General features: G+C 40.2%; 1 long non-coding RNA gene across 3 annotated transcripts in view; it reads left to right on the top strand.

The window, feature by feature from the left end:
* The window catches only part of LOC118147978 (uncharacterized), a 156,913-nt gene that overhangs the window by 88,919 nt on the left and 50,169 nt on the right, over positions 1-17,825 (top strand). For 2 of the 3 annotated variants that reach the window (XR_013527417.1, XR_004734707.3), the window contains 3 exons: positions 6,380-6,575; positions 13,081-13,154; positions 13,464-14,507. This is a non-coding gene — a long non-coding RNA (uncharacterized LOC118147978). Of the gene's footprint in view, positions 1-6,379; positions 6,576-13,080; positions 13,155-13,463; positions 14,508-17,825 lie in introns of those variants that run through there. The other variant, XR_013527418.1, reaches the window with a different exon arrangement.

Here is a 17,825-nt window from a genome sequence, read left to right as displayed (position 1 = left end):
GACGGCTGACACCTGGTTCCCATGGCTACTTGTAGCAGGCATTTGTAAGGCTTCATGAGGTCTGGAGTCATGCTGGGCAAACTTCTTTGACCTCAATATCTAGAAATACATTTTTAATCATTACCCAGTAAAAATGCACACACAACCACACAAACTCACACAGTAATCTACATACTCAAGATTTTCATGAACCGATACCCTTACCTGTGCCATGTGCTCTAATGTTTATGCACTTTAATTTTTTCTTATTCCTTTTTTTTTTTTGAGACGAAGTCTGACTCTGTCGCCCATGCTGGAGTGCAACGGCGTGATCTTGGCTCACTGCAACCTCTACCTCCCAGGTTCAAGTGGTTCTCCAGTGTCAGCCTCCCAAGTAGCTGAGATTATAGGTGCCCACACCACACACAGCCAATTTATGTAGAGACAGAGTTTCACCATGTTGGTCAGGCTGGTCTTAAACTCCTGACCTCAGGTAATCTGCCTACCTCGGCCTCCCAAAGTGCTGGGATTACAGGCGTTAGCCACTGCACCTGGCCTGTCTTCTTCCTTTTTTTAAGTACTAGCCATACCCCATTACACTAATTTCATGACCCCCTTTGAAAAAAATTGCTGCTGACCTTTTAATACAATTTTTATAATACTAATGATGATTGGTCTAAGGTCGTATTTCACCTCTCTGTCGCCAAACCAAACCATTCTCTGCCCAAGCTTCAGAGTGATGTTTTCAACGTGTAAAATATATCATGTATTTCTTTTACTTATAACTCTTCACTGGTTCTTCTTTGTCTGTAGGATACATGCCTTAAGGCTCACTGGTACATAATTACCGCTCAGCCTTTCCAGCTTTAACTCTTCTACTCCATCTCTGCCCAAGCCTTTCCCATAACACATACACACATACAGAGTTCCCCAACGTATCACACCCTCTTGGATCATTCTTGGATTTGTCCCATATGCCAGTTCCTTCTGCCAAGATAATTGTTCCTACCCTACTCTCCTATTGCCTTCTCATCACTCAGACTGAAATGTGTGCTCCTCTAAATTGGGTCTCATGTCTTCGATCCTTTCATAACAATAACATGGGCTGCATAAGCACATACAGAAAAGGTGAATAAACTGTACAAGAACTGAGTATTGATCAGTTTGATTGATATCAGAACATCATAGAATTTTTAAGCAAAAAGGGACCATAACAATTATTTAGAGAAGTGGTTTCCAACTTATGCTTTTTATATTTCAGGGGTCAATGATAGCCACAATGAGTGTCTGAGTACTGTGGTTCAATATTTTAGAAAGTCCAGGGGAAAAGTGTCCACTAAGACATGATGAGTCTGAGCAAGAAACCCAACCTAAGATGGTAAAGAATATTCCTTCCCATGAAGGAATGATTCTAACGTGAGTCATATACATTTCCCTCATTGTACTTGTTATTCCCCAAAATTATTGTTGCCTGCTATAAATTATCCACATCCCCTAATTGCAACATCTGTTCAATGGAACTTGAGCTATTTCATTGGTCTCTATAGCCCCCGGCCTTGTGGCAGGGTTTGGCAAACTATGGCTAAGAAGACATGTCGGACCCATTGCCTATTTTTGTAAATAAAGTTTTACTAAAACACTTCCACACCCATTGATTTACATGCTTATGTGACAAAACAGTGAAGCTAAGTAGTTGTGTCCGACACTGTGTGGGCCTCAAAGTCTACACCTTTTACTATCTGGCCCATTATAGATAACATTTGCCCATCCCTGGCCTAAACCACTGACTGATAAATATTAAGTACTTAAAACACTTAATATTTGATAGAATGAATGAGTGGAAGAAATGAATACACATGGATATAGAGTGTAAGAAAATGCAGATAAATCAAAACTGTGAAAGGGATAGGGCTGTGCTGAGAATTTTTTTTCTTTTAAAATTCTGTTATATTTTGTTTAACAATACAGGTTGACTATCCCTAATCTGAAAATCCAAAATCTGAAATACCGCCAAATCTGAAATGCTGTGAGCACCAACATGGTGCTCAAAGGCAATGCTCACCAGAACATTTGGGATTCCAAATTTTCAGATTAGGGGCGCTCAACCCATAAGCATAATGCAAATATTCCAAAATCCAAAAATATCTGAAATCCAAAACATTTCTGTCTCTGAGGTGGAGATTTGCATGGGAGGGCATGGTGGTGAGAGGAAGACTTCTTTTGAGATGCAACCCAATGGGAGATTGCAGGAAGGAGAACTGGGCAAAAAGGAGATGCTGAATTATGATGCAGTCACATCAAGGACTTCAGTTGCTCCCAAGGGAAGCTCTGAAACAAAGATGGTCCCTCAGGTCATCTAACATCAGGGGACCAGGTCTTTATACACCTCTCCTTGCCCTTCCACCCCTATACACATTTTAGCAAGTTACTGAATTGTGAACTCTAGAGAGTGCACATGGCCTGGGACAAGCCACCATTTGGCTGAGGCTAATTCCCAGAGAGAGACTCCAGTAGCCAAGACTCTGAGCTTCCAGCAGTTGGGGGGTCAGAGGAACCCCAGTCCTTTAGGAGGAATCTGAGCAGCATAGTGTGGCATCTGTCACTCTTTACCATCTCTTCATCCTTAAACATTTATGAGGATGATATTTTTCTCCCATGTCACATGCAGCTGATAATTGTGTTTGTGTGTAGTTTTGTTGGCTATTAGAAAGGGTGGCATATTTGCATAAAGAGAGGGCACGTGTTGAAAAGAAATAGATCTATTGCTTTAAATTCATCTTGCAAGTGGTTTTCATTGAAATAGCAGGAAACTAATGTCCTTTTATAAGTTTATTAAAATCATCTGGATATACTCAACGTAATAAAAGCACAGTGCACGGCTGCTGGACTTCCTGTAGCTTTAGATATGGGGCAAAAAGAGGCTTAAGTGATACTGTACATGTGAAATTGTATAGAAATATGTTATTAGCCTTAAAAATATGTCTTTAATGAAGCAGATTAACAAACAGCATTTCTGGTCCATTCCTGGTGGCGTGACTTTTGTGTCTGTTGGCATTTTGTTGCAATTGGCCTCTTTGTTCTCTATATGTTCATATACATTAGTGCCATTTTATCAGGGCTGCTGCCTCATCTTGTTCAGTCCAAGACATTTTACCTCTCACTCAAGAAAGATCTGATATGAAGTGAACCTTACAGAGAGCTGTATCATCCTGAGCTTCAGAGTCATTTTTATTTCCTCTTCCAAATAAAAGACCAAGTTGTGCCTTCACCATAATTAGATGCTAGTTAACCTAGCCACGTCAGTGACTAACTACAAAAAGTGAGAGTTCTGAGAGGGATGGGGTAGTCATATTTAATAAAATCACTCAAGTGGCCATGTCTCTTTCTGGGGTGTTTTATCTGTTTTACCAACTTCTGGTTAAAACAAAGAAAAGTCAAATTTTCCACCCTGTTTTGAGTTGCTTTAGAAAAATACCACCACTTTAATATTTATTGAAGACATAGATGCATGTAAATTCATACACATGCCCCCAAAATCCAGCAGGCAACCTCAATTGCATTTGATTCCAGGGCTTTGAAATGCAAAGAAAAACACCAAATACAGTGGGGTAAGAGTCTTTTGCAACAGGGAACTAGGAGGAAGTCTTGAATAGCACTACTGTGGCCAACATACACAAGCTTAACATTACTTTTTGAACCTATGGCCGTATGCATTAAGATGAATATTTTGCCTGTGAAAAATTAATGTCCCAGAACTCTTACAACCATTGTTTCTTTGTGAAATGGCGTATGCAAAATGTCTTTTTAAAATGCACCCTTTTGGTGAATAGATTGCTTCTACTCTCTGGCTTATGCTACTAGTTGGAGAGGCCCCTAAAGGACCATTAAGCAAATGAACAAATAGGTACAAAAGAGCCAATCAGAGTCACAGTAGCATAAAGACAGACGAAGCCAATGAGCGAGGCCAGTTTTTGTCCTTGTGTGAAACAAATAAAATGTCTCTTCTATTTTCTTTTTTGATCTTTTAAAAATGTAAAGGCTCGTTGCTCTTTTCTTGGCTAATAGATGGGGTTTTAAATAAAGAAGGCTTATTTTGAAGACTAAAGTAAGAAGAGCTTAGCTAAGGAGGATAGAACTGGTCTGGAAGCTCTGTGAGTTATCAGATAAATATTATGTCTGGAGGACAGACTAAGACAACCAAGCCTCATGGAGCCCCATATCAATTTAATTTTGATGAATGACCAGATCCATAAATATTATTTACATTACTATGCAAGTTGGGTCTGTTCTATTCATGTGTGGACAACTCATATAGTCTGCTGTAAAGTAGCTTTGCAAGTAATCCCCACAGGCTTGCTTTCCCCACTGTTAACTCACAATTAGAAGGGTAATTAGTGATCAGGGCACTTTGCTTTTGAACTAAAAACAAAAACATGAGCAAACCACTCAGTAATCTAGAGTTGCAGCAATTCTTAAACCACAAGACCTCCAAATTATATTCTCAATAATCTACATAGGTGGTAGTATTACTTTTCAAATTTTGTTTCTGCTTTTTAAATACACACACACACACACACACACACACACACACACACACACAGAGTTTGAGTATACCTTATCCAAAATGCTTGTTTCAGAAGTGTTTTTGATTTTGAATATTTTTGGATTTTGGAATATTTATGTTATACTTATGGGTTGAACATCCCTAATCTGAAAATCCAAATTCCAAAATGCTCCAATGAGTGGTGCTCATAAAGCTTCAGATTTTGCAGCATTTCAGATTTTGGATTTTCAGATTAGGGATACTCACCCTACATTGTTAAACATAATATAACAGCCTTTAAAAAGAAAAAAATGTTTATAAGCCCAGTCTTATCCCTTTCACAGTTTTGATTTATCTACATTTTCTTACACTCTGTATCCACATGTATTCATTTCTTCTTCCACTCATTCACTCTATAAGTGTTTATTAAGCATGTAATATTTGTCAGTCAGTGGTTTAGGCCAGGGGTGATGAACAAATATTTTCCATAATGGGCCAGATAGTAAAAGGTATAGGCTTTGAGGGTCATGCAGTCCTTGACACAACTACCTACCTTCACTGTTTTGTCACATAAGCAGCCATAGACAATTTGTAAGCCAATGGGTTTGGAAGTGTTCCAATAAAACTCTATTTACAAAAACAGGTAATGGGTCAAATTTGGCTGGCTGGCCATAGTTTGCCAAACCCTGCCACAAGGCCAGGAGGCTATAGAGACCAATGAAATAGCTCAAGCCCCATTGAACAGATGTTGCAATTGGAGGAGGTGAATAATACGTAACAGACAAATAACGATAATTTGGGGGAATAACAAGTACAATGAGGGAAATATGTATGACTCATGTTAGGATTGTAGTATTACTATTACTACAGTTCAGTGCTAGGCTTTACTCAATATGATTTTGTGAATGCTTTCTGTTCAGTTACTCAGTCTTCCTATTTACTAATGTCTATGGACTCCTAATATCCTGGCCAGTCACTACCCCATATTTCACTTAATCCTTCTGCTGTATTGTACATTTAATTAAACCTAACTTATGAGCATACACATGCAGGAACAAATAAATCAATGCGTAACGTGTTCATCTGATGATGAACTTTTTCTCAGTTATTTGTTTCTGCTTCTGCCAGAGAAGCCCAACATTCTAGATCAAGAAAAAGGCACAAGTGAGGAAAGCCAATGTACGAAGTGTTTGCCCTGAGCTGAGAAAGTTTTAGTTAGTTTCCATTTTCCTACAGTTTTAGGGTGTAAATCAGGATGTAGATGGCCAGAGGGTCCAGAGAAAGAGGACAGATTAGGGGACAGCATTCACACTTCCCACTCAGGGCCAGTATATTGCTACCAGGCAGCTGCCCATCGCTATTTAACCTGATTAGAACACAATCTATCAGAGAAAGTTGTTCATCTTCAAGCCTATCAAGCACTGCTTGGGTGCCAACTGGATGCAAAGTGCAGTGTGTGGCTTTATATAATGGAAGGATATACTGATTAATAGGACAAAGCTGCTTCTCTCCAGGTAGAGACAGGGAGCTGCAGAGGTCAGACCAGTGGAGACTGACAATGTCAAGTGATAGAATATGGGGAAAGTAAACCTTTCCTTCCCTCTGCTCAATGTTCAGCAGAGAGGGAGGACTTCACTCCTCAGGAAGGAGAAACATGGGAGCAATGTTTCTCTTCCAGCCGCCTCATTGGCTCTTCCCTTGGAGAGAGGAATAACCTCTCTGGTAGGTGGTTTGAAGCAGCATGTGTGGTACAGTGCTTTCTGAGTTACTCTCATAAATATTGATAATGACAAACATATACCTATGTGTCAGAGATTAGTATTTACGCTAATTCAATCCTCACACTTGTACTTGCAGGTAGTACGTCTATCATTCCCATTTGACAGATGGGGAGACTGAGTCACAGAAACACTGAGACTTGCATTGCTGCTTGACTGATGAATGGCACAGCCAGAATGACTCACAACATCTAGCTCCAGGATTCAGGCTCTCAACTTCTCTGCTCTGTGATTCACCTGAGGAATGAGTGTGTTCTCCTCAGTTTTTCCATGATGTAAGTATACCTGGGTGAGGACCAGGGTCCATGTCATGCTCATACCTTGTCTGAGGGAGGCAAGAGAGAAATTATAATGTGCAGATATCAGGTATCATTGTTACCTGTACCAATCACTAGATTTGGCAGAAAAGACAATCCATGTTTTTGAATTTAGCAATACCAGCAATAAAGCTAATAATTTGATAATTTCATCCTCTTAGTTTGACACATGTACCCATTGTCTCATATTTTGGTACCCAACTTAGAGGGAAAAGGATGTTATTAATGCTCATCCTAAATCCCAACATAATATAGGTATAAGTAATAATGGCAGTAGTAAAAAGTAGTTAATAATAAGTATAATCTTGCAGGCATTGTGCAAAATACTTTAAGTGTATTCTCTCTTGGAATCTTCATAGCAATCCTATCAAGGTAGGTACTACATGTTATGGAAGAGGAAAAGGGCTTAAATTTGAGGTTAACAAATGGGTTTTTGATAGCATAGAAGAGTAATGACTGTTTTATTGGCTATGTAGCACATAAATAGGCAAATACAACACTTGATTTCAATGGTCTTTGATGTTTAATGACATTATTCTGCCTTACACAGAGTCACTCACACTAGTTGATAATTAATATTGCCTCAGAGCACTCAAAGGTCAAAACAACTCAGAGGTACTGGACAATAAATAACAGAGTGAGATTAGGGAATGGCATTCCATTTGAAAATCTCTCTGATCTGTCTACTTACCTTATTTCTTGGCATTTCCCCAGAGAAAGCCACTACTACCTCTTACTTGTTAGCCTAACAGCCTCCATCTTATCAACCATGTATGTTCTTGTCCATGCCAAATGCATTCTCCGTAATGCAGATAGTGGCAACCTAGCTAAACAGCATCCTCTTGCATAGGACATCCAATGTGTTGGAATTTTTCTAAGGATGAAGACCAAAATTGTCAACACATTCTCTAAAACCCTGAAATGTCTGGTGCCTGACTGTCCTTCTAGCCTTATATCTTCCCTCTCTCATTTCTGCACCCCAGCAGAATTCCTCAGCTATCCTGTGCTCCAACCTGACCTGCTTATGGTTCTCTCTCTATGAAACATTCTCCCCAAAACCAGCATTCACATAATATAAATATGGACAGGTACAGTGGCTCACACCTGTAATCCTAGCACTCTGGGAGGCCAAGGTGGGTGGATCATGCGGTCAAGAGATTGACACCATCCTGGACAACATGATGAAACCCCATCTCTACTGAAAATACAAAAATTAGCTCGGTGTGGTAGTCCCAGCTGCTCAGGAGGCTGAGGCAGGAGAATTGCTTGAACCTGAGAGATGGAGGTTGCAGTAAGCCGAGACTGTGCCACTGTACTCCAGCCTGGCAACAGAGTAAGACTCTGTCTTATAAATAAATTAATTAATACTTACTCTTCAGGCTTCAACTTAAATACTTTTTCCTCAGAATTTCTTTCCTGCTAGTCCAGAATAGTAGGTTTCACTGTCAGAGGTTCATAGACGATCTGTCCCTATACTTCATAGCACTTACTTTTTTGTAGGCCTTTATCTAAAATAAATCTCCATGAGGGCAAGATCAAGTCTGTTTTGCTCACTGCTCTGTTCTCAATGGCTAGCTTGGAACAGCACCTGGAACACATTCATCCAGTAAATATTTTTAGTCAAGGTCATTGAATATGGTTGTGCAGGCTGTGCACTGCTCAGCTCCAGAGGCATCATCCACATAGACAATGATGTGAACTGTGCTACCTGGAGATGCATAACTCAGCAGCCCCGTATTGAGTGAAGGAATGAATAAATAAATAAATGGATAAGTGAATGAAACCATTGGTCATTGATGCAGAATTGCCTCACTGGGGAAAACCAAACTTGATGTCCAGTATTTCCTAAAAACTACAAAATCCTGTGCAGTTGTCTATGCCGTCATGTATGTCACTCTCATGTATGTCTCACAGAAGCAATTATCTTGGTATTTTATGTGTTCTGAATGAGATCTCTTTTATTCCCATTTCAATTTCACATAGACTTTTTCATATACTAGAACTTGGTTCATAGTCCTCCAGACACCAGTAAAAAGTCCCTTTGGCTTTTTAATTGTATAAGGACCTAATTTTTTACTTGTAGGTGAAAAAGCTGAAGCTGCATTCCATTTGTGAGCCAAAGTACATTTTTAACATGCTATTTTTATTCCATGGGACCCATGAGTAATATCTGCAATGTTTTATAATATGCTGATAAATTATACACAGTCACAGAGGGCAGGGGGTGGTGAAGTGACATCCAGAAGAATGTACTGGATCATGGTACAAGAGCTGGATTCGCTGAGGCAGGGGCTTCAGATGACTCTGTGTCTATTGGTAACAACAAATTTTGGCCACGGTGCCAGTCTCCAACTTTTGCCACAGAGCTACATTCTGTTTCTGACTCCAGGCTTCCACGCAGCAGAAATTGAGCCATGATTATTACTAATGCCATTTATTAATAAACTTACAAAGAGCAATGGCTTAAAAATAGAATGAGAATTCTGTATGCATTTGAGTTTGCCGAACCATGGTTTCTTAGGACCAGGCATCACTGTATCATCCCACTGTCACCTTTCATTTTACCTTGTAACTCATATTCCTGCAATTCCCCAAAATGCTATAAGCTCTCTGAGGACAAGACTTGTGCTTTGAATTTGTTTTTATATCTAACTCACACATACAACAGTATCCTACATATAGAGGGTTTGCAGGTCTTGATATTCATAAGATGGCTGAATGAAATTATTAACCCAAATGTCTTAATTAAACCAGACTTAAAATTCCACACTGCTTCAAAACATCACTACACTGATTTTTTTGAGACTAAGAACAGAGCATTGACTAGAGCAAGTTTCTCATCTAGTCTTAACCCATGAGATAGTAGACATGCCATATCAACCAGAAACCCCTGCAGGAATGAAGGGCTTACTCTCCCAGCTACTGGGAGTATAGCCAGAAGCCAACACTTGGTTGTTGACCCTCTTTGCAAAACGACTGCTGAAAAGAGTTGACTTGCCCTTCTTGGGGTAGCCTCAGCCAAATCTAGTAAACACCAGTATATAAAGGCCAGGCTTCCTCTCTCCAACTCTGGACAGATCTGAAGGGCCACCCTGCTCTAGAGCTTCCAGTAGGATTAGCTGAGGCCTTTGTTGAGACTGCGACACAGGCCATTTTCTCCCGCTGCCCATCTTACCTCCATCCCACTGCAATCCACAAGTGTTGACCCAGAGCACTCCCTAATAAGCTTCCTAAATGCTAATATTTGTCCTAAAGTTCACTTCCTAAGGAGCATAACCTACAACCCATGCCTCTGTGTTTCAGAAGACTTAAACAAAAAGGAAAAAATTCAAGGAGTATCTTTTCCCCATTAGAACAATCTAGTAATAACCAACATTATAATTTGAGAAAGCAAGGGATCTTGGTAGCAGCTGCAGTGGAGGTTTGGAGTCACACTCTTCATGTAACACAATAGAATGGCTCTTTCAGAGCCAGGGGTACCAGGCAGTGTTTTCCTACAATGCACGAGAATGCTGCTCTCAAGACCACATTAGGAATTTAGGAAATTATGGTGGTGGATGAAAACACACACTTAATCATGGGCAGTATCAGAGTTCTTGTGTTTCTTAATTAACCTCCAGAAAACCACTCTTCTTTAATGCTTGGTTGTTGTCCTTTTAGATCTAATTCCCTAAAATATGCATGAACAAGACCATGCTTCTAGAAGTCTTCAAGATGCAAAGGATTAAAAAGTCATTATAACTATTATAATGAAATGCAACTACTGATAACACTAGTATAATTACATTGAATAAACTATTAATATTATAACAACTGATGATGCTCTTGAATAGAAATCAGCAAACTACAGGCCAGGGGAGAAATTCAGGCCACCATGGGCAGAATCCAGCCACATCCAATCATTTACAGATTGTCGATAGCTGCTTTCATGCTAACATGGCATAGTCCAGTAGTTGTGACAGAGTCTATATGTCCCACAAAGCCTAAAATCCTTACAACATTATGACCTTTCACAGAAAAAATGTGCTGTCCTTTAGTATGTTAACATTTAGTGATCCTGATAAGAGTATTGAACGAAATAAGAAAATTTTGTTGAATGGAAAGTACCTTTACTTATAGATGCAAACAGAAAAATAAAACCAAAGAATTCTCATCTCTGGACACTGAGATTAGAGGCAAATCTTTGTCTTTTTTTCTTTTTGTGTTTCTTTTGTGTTTTTGTATTTTCAATGAGAAATATACATTGCTTTTGTAATAAGAAAACCAATAAATACTACCTGTATAAAAAAAAAAAAAAAGAGGAGGCTGAGCATGGTGGCTCGTGCCTGTAATTTCATCACTTTGGGAGAAGGATCTCCAGAGCCTAGGATTGCTTGAGCCTAGGAGATCGAGACCAGCCTAGGAAACATGGCAAGACACTGTCTCTAATACACACACACACACACACACTCTCTCTCTCTCTCTCTCTCTCACACACACACACACACACACACACACACACAATTTATCTGGGCATGATGGCATGTACCTATCGGCCCAGGTACTCAGGAGGCTGAGGTGGGAGGATGGCTTGAGCCCCAGAGGTGGAGGTTGTGGTGAGCCAAGATCACACCATTTCACTCAAGCTTGGGCAACAGAGGGGGTCCTTGTCCCCCCCCTCAAATGAAGTATTACTCTTTTTTAAAGACATTTTTACCAGCTTGAGTGTTTTTTCTTCCCACCATTTAAGATTTTGCTATTGGCTAGCTGTGTGTATAGCAGCTCTGAATTTGAGAATGCTGAAGGATTTGTTTCTCAACACTACCTTGTGTCTAAGGAAAATATGTAAACAATGCAATGTAGAGAAGTCAGCCAGCTACTGGATTAAGCAGCCAGTTGGTTATCAGAAGTTTAGGAAAAAAACAATAGCAACCCAGGGTTGTTTTGTGACAGCTGGCTCCATTTGGTAAGCTTATACACACTATGCTAGGAAATATGGGTTATTCAGCGTCTGGTTTCTAATGCTTTTTAAATTTCCCAGTAGAGAAAAACAGCCTCCATTTTCCAAAGCCAGAACATTTCTGTACTATAAAAATAACACAATGGTCATACTAATATAGCTAACTATTTTTGAGCAATTTTCTTTTTTATTTTTTAAAATTTTTATTTTTAAAATTTTATTTTCATTATTATTATTATTTGTAGAGACAGGGTCTTGCCACATTGCCCAGGCTAATCTTGAACTCCGGGCCTCAAGCAATCCTCGCACTTCAGTCACCCCAAGTTCTAGGATCACAAGCATGAGCCACTGAGCCCACCCTTGAGCAGTTTTCTTAATAAACAGCAAGGTCCAAGCTCGGTACTTTGTACTAGCATCCTCTCAACAAAATGATGAGAAAGATTCTATCAACCCATTTTTTTTACAGCTTAGGATACCAAGCTTCAGGCAGGTTGAGAAGGTGGTCAAAAGGCCACCAGCTAAGATGTGGCTCAGCCAGAAGTCGAGGCACCTCTCTCCGAGTCCTCACTAGCTGCTCTGCCTCCTGACCATTTGCATGTTCCACAGCATAGTTCTCATCCTAACACCCATCTTGGTGGAAAGAGATAGTCAGCACTCAAAAAATATTTGCATAATAACCAAAAGACTGTGCTCTTTAACCCATTAAATTATGACTAGCACAACAAATTGGGAGCTGTGGCAGTAAGAAGTATTGGGAGATCATGATCTTCACATATCGGATTACTTTGGGACGGTATTTTTTTAAGTTTATGTAACAACATTAGCAGACTCATTCTATATGATGCCAAAACACTTATTTTAAATAACAATTTCAGGAAACTTCTTGGTATAAACATGATTTCTTTACTCAATTAAATATTAAATTTTATATAGTTTTATATAGAAGTCATATTTGCTGATTCCCACACTTAACCTGACATTACATATTAACATCATATAGAAAAATATCAGCATATGACTTATATTTCCATTTTTTTCCATTCTCGTAGGCATTTTAGATTGATAATCTGGGAACTGGGTTTTTGTTTTTGTTTTACTATTTGAATTAAAGTAAATATCACCATTTTTCCAGTTTAATAACCAGGATTCTGTGTAGATGCTAGTAAATGTATGTATTATTAAGTATTGATCTTTTCCTAGTAACAGAGTGGGTTTTTGACATTTTGAAATTAATATTACTTAGTCATAACTAAGTGAAAAGTTTTCAGATCCTTCTATTATAGATAGAATCATTTATTTTATATCCTATTATGCATTAATTTAAAGAGAAAATAAAATTTGGGTTTGGAATGGAAATGGAAATATTAGAGTTTCCCCTCAAATCACAGCAATAGGCATTTCCATTTAAAGTACACTAATATTAATAGATTAATAAAAATAGAAAATATGCTTAAAACTTCAGAACTACTAGGCTTGACAAAATGCCAACAAAGTGGGTGTTTTATCACTATTTTCTTTTTCCAGAAGAGATGCCTAAGGCTCAGAGAAATCAAGAAACTTGCCCAAGGTCACATAGCCACTAAGGAGCAAACCTAGAGGTAAATTCAAGAATATCAGACTCTAGGGTAGGGTTTTTCTCAACTTCCACTCCACTGACATTTGGACTGGATCTCTTGTGGTCTTTTGTAGGGGGCTATGCATTCATTGTAAGATGTTTCACAGCATCCCTTGCCCCTACTCATTTGATGCCAATAATACCTTCTCCCCTTACCCCAAGCTGTAACAACCAAAAATGTCTCCAGACATTACCAAATTCTCCTATGGGACAAAATCACTCCTGGTTTAGAGCCCCGGCCTTAGAGCTCCTGTCTTAAGCACTGTGTTTTTCTGCCTGCCTTTCAATACAGGTCAAGATCACCCTGGCAGAATGGACCCCTGGCAAGCTTGTCATAGCCTGTGCACATCTGAACCTTAGCCAATTTAGTTTCGTCCTCATTTTACCTAGAGGTGCCCACGGTCTGGGGTGGTTTGGGATATGAACTCAAGGGTTAATTAAAAAAATGAATTGCCTTGCTCTCGTTACCAGAAATCTGAACTAGAACTGAATCCATGTGCTTGGGGATGAGATTGTTAAGAAGTGAGGGGAGTGGGAAGACTCATTTGAGTTCAGAGTACTCACTATTTCACATAGAATTAATCTGATGAAGAAACAGAATAAGAATTGCAAAGTCATCAAAGATGATGGCTTTTCTTTATGACCCTTGGCACCAGAACAAAGAGCCTATTTTGTGGTTTTTTGGATTTCCAGAATAAAGAGAATAAAAATGTTTAGGTAATGTTTGGATGGTTTGGAGACTGTGCGTACATTAGTGATAGGTCAATTAATATCTGAACAGTTCAAAGCAGCAATTATTTTAATTTATAAATCACTTCAGAGGTAGGGAGCTGCCATCCATTAATGTGGTTTTACAAATAAGAGAGCTCATGGTTTTACAAATAAGAGAGCTCATGTGTGTTTGTGTGTGCATTTCACCCCATGTCATTCTATCTGGCCTGAATTCTCCGACCAGATTGCATACCTCCATGATTAATGTATTTGTCTCTAGAGCGCTGCCAGACACATAAAGCATCGAATCTGCAATTTGACCCTTGGCTGAGACCACCCTATTTTTTGAGTTTTTGCTGGGCTGAAAGGTACCACCATGCACAATGTTGCTTCCAGAACTGACCTTCTTATGTTACACTCTAAATGGCAGGGTCTGTGAGCTAAGACTCCCCAGGAGGTTACAATGTCTCCTGGTGATCGTGCAACAAGGAAAGGGGGCCAAAGTGACATCTGGGCATGGTGAGCCTAGCAGACACTCAACAGCTAGTGCAACGTCTCCAAGTGGAAACTTAGAGATTTCTGAAATAAAGCATCCCTTTATTTTATTTTATTTTTAAATTATTGAAGTCAGACACAGTAGCTCACACTTGTAATTCCAGCACTTTGGGAGGCCAAGGTGGGAGGATCACTTGAGCCCAGGAGTTTGAGACCAGCCTGGGCAACATAGCAAGACTCTATCAAAAAGTTAAAATAAAAAAAATTAGCTAGATGTGGTGGCACATAACTGTAGTTCTAGCTACTTGGGAGGCTGAAGCAGGAGGATAGACTGCTTGAGCCCAGGAGTTTGAGGTTGCAATGAGCCATGATCATGCCACTGCACTCCAGCCTGGGCAACACAGTGAGACTTTCTCTCTTAAAAAAATATTACTGAGTGACAACCAAGTGCCAAGATTTATGCTCAACGCAAGTGGTATATAAGACAAATGCAGTCTAATGGGAGAGGCAAGCTAGGAAGCTGGAAACGATTGTGTAGTCTGAGTGCTGTAGTGGGTAAAGGTGCAGGAGGAGCCCAGACTGGAGACCAGGTGATGGCTGGAAAGTTTCCAGAAGGAAGTGACCTCTGCTTCAAAGCTGAAACGTGAATTGGTGTCTGTGTGTTGAATTGGGGGTGTGGGTGGGAATGGGGGTGTTCCAGGCAGAGGAAAGAGCATGCGCAAAGGCCCAGAAGCAAGAGAGAACATGGTGACTTCAGAAAATGGAAGGAAAAGTGGCTGGAGTCTGGAGAGGGAAGAGAATATGGGAGAAGCAGTGAAGCTAGAGATGTGAGCACAGGCAGGATTGCAAAAGATTCTCCAAGTCATAGTAAAGAGTTTGAATTTTCTTAAAGTCACTGGCATGTGATGAAACTAAGGAATGACATGGTCAGTTTGGTGAAAACGAACAGGAAGAAGGCAAAGCAGCTATGGGAGAAGAGGTGAGGGGATTGGCGCAGGGAGGCTGGTACATGGCTTCCATCAGTGAGTTCAAGAACTGGAAAGAAGGAGCTTGTCAATGACGTGTAACAGAAATAAGAGAATTTAGTTGAGACTAAAAGAGATTGAGTTAATAATAAATTCACTTATAACCTCTCCCATTATAGGTGTTCCTTTCCCTTTTAACTTGGGTACTTCTATTGTAAAAAAATGCCCCCAAGTCCCCAAAAGACAGTAATCATAATCTGTATTTCTGTCCTTGGTTTCATTGCTTTAAACTTCCATTTCTATCCTTGGTTTCATTGCTTTAAACTTCCGAGTATTTGTTGAGCACCTACTACGTGTCTGGCGCTGTTCTAGGTGCTGATCAGAGAACATTCCTGCTTTCCAGGAGCTTTTCTTTCTTTCTTTCTTTTTTTTTTTTTTTTTTTGAGACGGAGTTTCGCTCTTGTTACCCAGGCTGGAGTGCAATGGCGCGATCTCGGCTCACTGCAACCTCCGCCTCCTGGGTTCAGGCAATTCTTCTGCCTCAGCCTCCTGAGTAGTTGCGATTACAGGCATGCACCACCATGCCCAGCTAATTTTTTGTATTTTTAGTAGAGACGGGGTTTCACCATGTTGACCAGGATGGTCTCGATCTCTTGACCTCGGGATCCACCTGCCTTGGCCTCCCAAAGTGCTGGGATTACAGGCATGAGCCACCACACCTGGCCCTGAGCTTTTCTTTTAATCATGAAGACAATGCTCTATGTTGCAGGGAAACAAATACAGGCATCCAGACAGCAGTCCGTGGTATAAAGAGAAATTATAAGGTTAACAGGGAGCTGTGGCTCACTCCTGTAATCCTACCACTTTGGGAGGCAGAGGCAGGTGGATCACTTGAGCCTAGGAGCTTAAGACCAGCCTAGACAACATGATGAATCCTCATCTCTACAAAAAAATACAAACAAAATTTAGCCGTCATAGTAGCACATGCCTGTAGTCCCAGCTACTTGCGGGTCTGAGGTGTGAGGATCACTTGAGCCTGGGAGGTCAAGACTGCAGTGAGCTGTGAGTATGCCACTGCACTCCAGCCTGGATAAAAGCAAGACACTGTCTCAAAAAAAAGAAAAGAAAAGAAAAAAGAGAAATTATAAGGTCATGCAAAAGATCATGCCCAGCATGGAGGAAAGACTCTAAAAAGGTGACATTTTAGCTGAGACAGGATCAAAGATGAGCCAACTCTGAGGAGATGGTGGGGAGAATATTCCAGTGGAGGGGACAGCAAATGCTTTGAGATGGGAATGATCATGACTTTTTGTGGGAAGAGAGAACTGATGGGCACACCATGGAAGTCCTTCTGGGCCATGGTAAGGCATTCAGATACTATTCTTAGAGTAGTTTTAAATCTTGGAGTCAATACCTTTTTATGATTAGGAATTATCAAACCCATTCCAATGGATGGCAAAAATAAAGTTCTTTGAGCTGTGACACATCCTGGTATTCAATAACAAAAATGTTTTATTATGAATTTTTACTTTTTACCTCCAGATGGTAAACCTCTTGGTGCAATGCATTTCATGGGGAGAGAAGGCTAGATGGTCTGATTAACAGCTCTTAATTGGGGCAATGATCGTTTGTAACCAAATCCCAGGCTGCTGAGCACTGACAGGCCAATTGTCCAGGCCATTTCTCCTAGGAAGAGCAAAACCAGGTTCCACAGTCCGCCCAATCCTCTGCTTAGAGGGAACATACCCAATCCAAGTGGGACTTTTCTATGTGCTGGCCAGCTGCCTTGTCAGTAATTAATTCAGTTCTGTAATCACACCAAAAATGTTTAGGCAACTGCAGTAATGAGGAGGAGATCATCCACAGGAATGCGTATGTTCCAAGGACCTTCTCGTGTGCTGCCAACTCTCCTGCCCCAGCGTGGAATGATGGCAAGAGCACGCATTTACAGGCAGACCTATGTGGGTGTCATCCAGGTTCCACTCCCCACTGGTTGTGTGGCCTCAGGAACAAAGCTTAACATCTCTCAGCTCAGCTTCCCCAGTCTATAAAATGGAGATAATAACATGAATACAACTATAATGAGAGAAAACCCAGGAAAGTATGATCACGCCCTCCATGGAGTATGTTTTCTCATACTTATATAGCAGCTTTGCTCTACTGGGTTCCACTTTTTCAGCATAATATTGGACTTGACAGTCTCCAAATAAAACACTGATATTACTTGTGCAGCCACTGTCCTCAAGGGGAAATGAGAGTGAAATGCTATTAACTTCGCTTCATTTGATCATCACCAAAGGGTGGTGGTTCATCAAAGCACTGTTTATAAAAGGAACCTTGAGATTCTCTTTCTGATGAAAGACTTACCTAAAGGCTATTGTTTGTTGCTAAAGTCCTATCAGTGTCTAGTAAAATTTAAAAGTAGAAAACAAGGTGGAGTAGATGGAGGTGGAGAGGGGTGGAGTAGAAGGAGGTGGAGAGGA

This window comes from Callithrix jacchus, chromosome 15 (genome assembly GCF_049354715.1).
Source record: "Callithrix jacchus isolate 240 chromosome 15, calJac240_pri, whole genome shotgun sequence".
Classification (NCBI taxonomy): Eukaryota; Metazoa; Chordata; class Mammalia; order Primates; family Cebidae; genus Callithrix; species Callithrix jacchus.
This window is presented reverse-complemented; position numbering and strand designations above follow the sequence as displayed.